At 38.0% G+C, this 3,980-nt stretch overlaps 1 pseudogene; it reads left to right on the forward strand.

Moving 5' to 3' along the window:
• Positions 1-2,004: 2,004 nt before the first annotated feature.
• On the forward strand, positions 2,005-3,114 carry LOC109434263 (high mobility group protein B1; annotated as a pseudogene).
• The last annotated feature ends 866 nt before the right edge of the window (positions 3,115-3,980 follow it).

Here is a 3,980-nt window from a genome sequence, read left to right on the forward strand (position 1 = left end):
TAGAAAATTCCTTTAATCATTTTTCAGTAGATTTAACATTGTCAAGGAAAGAATCAATGAATTTTTAGATAGAGTAATAGAGACACAAAGAGAAAAAAATGAAAAAAAATGAAAAAGGGCATCTAACAGCTTTAAGACAGTATCACACAACTGGTCTTTTAGATGCACAATTGGAATCCCAGAAAGAGAATGGGACCTAATACATATTTGGAAAAGATAATAGACAAGTCTTTTCAAAATTAGATGCAGAAACAAAATCACACATCCAAGAAACTCACCAAGCATAATACATACTAAGCCCCCCCCACACACACACGTATAAACACCACCACTGTCATACCATACTACATCTAGGCACATAATATTCAAAGTGCTATAAACAAAAGACAAAATCTTGAAGGTAGCCAGAGCAAAAAAGACACCTTATGAATAGTGGAAAGGATAAGTATTATAGTAGACTTCTTGTCAGTATATATGGGAGGTACAAATTAGGACTATTCTGTTAGAAGATGTGAATTATATGTGAAATTGTATAATATTATTTCAAGGCACATTCATACTATTTTTAAATGGATAGTGTAAGTTCTGGGGCAAACAGTAAGACTTTTTTTTTTAAACTTAACTAATGAAGGTTTGAATTTCCGTTTTATTTCTTGAATTTTCTGTTAAAGTTTTCTTGTTTTTTTTTCTTTTCTTGTTCTCTTCTATCTCCTTACATTGACTATTATAATAGTTATGTAACAGAATATGTAGTAATTCTGTAATATACTGTGGAGAGACAGAATGGTTTCCTATGGACAAAAGTGCCAGACAAGGGTTTATTTTATCTCCCTACTTGTTTAATCGACACACAGAACATATCATATGAAAAACTTCTCTAGACTTAAAGGAAGGAGGAGTAGAAATTGGTGGAAGAAATACCAATAATTTAAGATATGAAGATGATATAATTTTACTGGCAGAAAATGGTAATAATTTGAAGCGACTTCTGATGAAAGAGAAGAAAATAAAGTGCCAAAGCAGGACTTCATTTGAATATTAGGAAGAGAAATCATGATTATAGAGAAAATATACAACTTTAACATCAACAATGAAGACATTGAAATTGTTAAAGATTTAGCTTACCTTGGTTTAGTCATGAATTCAAATAGACTGCAGCCAAAATTAAAAAAAATAATCAAGAGAAGTCTGAGACTCAGAAGGGCAGCACTGGAAAAATTAGGACAGATCACCAAAAGCACAGATGTATCATTAGAGACCAAGGCTAAGATTATTCACACCCTCATATTCCCAATTACTGTGTACAGATGCAAAAGTCGGACAGTAATGAAAGCTGATAGGGAAAAGAAAAGTATTCACTTGAAAAATGTTGGAGGAGAGTTCTATGGATACTCTGGCCTGCCAGAAAGAGGAACACGTAGCTTCCTAGAGCAAATTAAACCTGAAGTTTTGCTGGAGACAAAAATGACAAAACTGAAGCTGTCCTCCTTCAATACATCATGAGATGGTAGGGTTCTTTGAAAAGGATGATAATGATGGGAATAATAGAAGGCAGCAGGAAAAGAGCAAGACCAAATATGAGATGGACTGACTCCATAAAAGAAGCCATAGGAATGAGTCTGCAGGAACTGAGCAAGGCTGTGAGGACAGCACATTGTGGATGTCACTCATTCACAGGGTCACCAGGAGTTGGAGCCAACTCAGTGGCACATAACACACAATCTTTTTCAGTAAGATCAGTAAAAAAGCTCTTATGAAATACACTAATATCTTCCTTGTTGGCAAATTTATGTATCTTCTTTCTATTTTCATTCTCTTTTCCTTAAAGCATCTGACTGCTCATGACTTTCATTTTCCTAGCAAAGTACCACCAACTGGGTGTCTTAAAGCAACAGAAATGTGATAGCCACTGCAGTACATTGAGCTCCATAGAGACAGTGCAGGGCAAGTGCAGCCGGATGGGCACTGGGCGACTCTGCGCTCACTAAGGAAAAATAATTAAATATGGGCAAAGGAGACCCTAAGAAGCCCAGCTGGTACTTGTGGAGGGGCTCAGTAAATGCTCTGCCACTGACCGGTGTGGCCTGAATGATGGAAACCTTAAGGTGATATTCCCTGATGTAGAGATGGAGGCTGTCACTAACTCTGGGCTCAGGGTCAGAGCTCAGCCTGGGGACTACGTGCTGGTGAAGATCACCTCCGCCAGCTCTCAGACACTTAAAGGACAGGTGCTCTGCAGGACCACTCTGAAGGACTCTTCAGCATATTGCTGACCTGAGTGATAGCCTCAGAGCTGACGTGGGCAGTCCTTCCCAAGACGAAAGACTGGTCACTAATGAAAGAGGTAATGAAGCTTTGAAGACAAACCAGAAGTGGTGAAGCAACTTTATGTCAAATGGAAAATGCATGTCTTTGCTGCTACATGAACAAGCTTTATAATCATTACGTTTATCTAAACTAAAAAAAAAACAAAAAACAAAACACAAAAAAACAAAAAAACCATCATATGTGTTCTTTGTGCAAACTTGCCGGGAGGAACACAAGAAGAAGCACCCAAATGCTTCAGTCAACTTCTCAAAGTTTTCTGAGACGTGCTCAGAGAGGTGGAAGTCCATGTCTGCTAAAGAGAAAAGAAAATCTGAAGACATGGCAAAGGCGGACAAGGCCTGTTATGAAGGAGAAATGGAAACTTATATTTCCCTTATAAAGGGAAAACAGAACAGAAGTTCAAGGATCCCAATGCACCCAAGAGGCCTCCTTCGGACTTTTTCTTGCTTTGTTCTGAGTATCACCCCCCAAATCAAAGGAGAGTGTCCTGGACTATCCATTGGTGATGCCACAAAGAAGCTGGGAGAGACGTGGAATAACACTGCTGCAGATGACAAGCAGCCTTATGAGAAGAAGGCTGCTAAGCCGAAGGAAAAATATGAAAAGGATATTGCTGCATACCACGCTAAAGGAAAGCCTGATGCGGCAAAAAAAAAAAAAAAAAAAAAAGGGAGTTGTCAAGGCTGAAAAGAGCAAGAAAAAGAAGGAAGAGGAGGAAGACGAGGAAGATGAAGAGGATGAAGAAGATGAAGATGAAGAAAAAGATGATGATGATGAATAAGTTGGTTCTAGCGCAGTTTTTTTCTTTGTCTATAAAGCATTTAACCCCCTTATAAACAACGCACTCTTTTTAAAGAAAAAAAATTGAAATGTGTAAGGCTGTATAAGATTTGTTTTGAAACTGTACAGTGTCTTTTTTTGTATGGTCAACACACTACTGAATGCACCTTTACATAGCCCTGTCCTGGTGGTATTTTCGATAGCCACTTACCTTGCCTGGTGTAGTATGGGGGTTGTCAATTGGCATGGAAATTTAAAGCTGGTCTTTGTTGGTGCACAACACAAATGAGTTATAAATGAGGATGGTAGTTTTTTCATCTTCAGTTGTCTCTGATGCAGTTTATACAAAATAATTGTTCTGTTAACTGAGTACCACTCTGTAATTGAAAAATAAACAAATAAATAAATTGCAGCTGTTTTGTTGACATTCTGAATGCTTCTAAGTAAATACAATTTTTTTTTCAGTAGTAAAAAGAAAACAGATATGTGTTCTTTCACCTTTGTGGAGGCTAAAATTCTGAAATCAGAGAGTCAGCTTGGCCATCCTCCCTCTGAGACTGGATACAATTCTTCCCTGCCTCTTTCTAGCTTCTGGTAGTAACCATCGATCCTCTGTATCCCCTGGCTTACACCTGCGTGACTCCGTTCTCTGCCTTTGTCTTCATGTGGTGTTCTCCCTATGCGTCTCTTTTCTCTCTTAATAGTACACCACCCATATTGGAATCAGGGCTTGCCCTATCCAGTGTGACCTCATATTAATTTGCATCTTAAATCATCTATAAAGACCCTATTTTGCGTATAAAATGCATATAAAATATGCATAAGTTCACAGGTACCAAGAGTTAGGATTTCAATATCTGTTGGGGGAACAC

This window comes from Rhinolophus sinicus, linkage group LG14, assembly GCF_036562045.2.
Source record: "Rhinolophus sinicus isolate RSC01 linkage group LG14, ASM3656204v1, whole genome shotgun sequence".
NCBI lineage: Eukaryota > Metazoa > Chordata > Mammalia > Chiroptera > Rhinolophidae > Rhinolophus > Rhinolophus sinicus.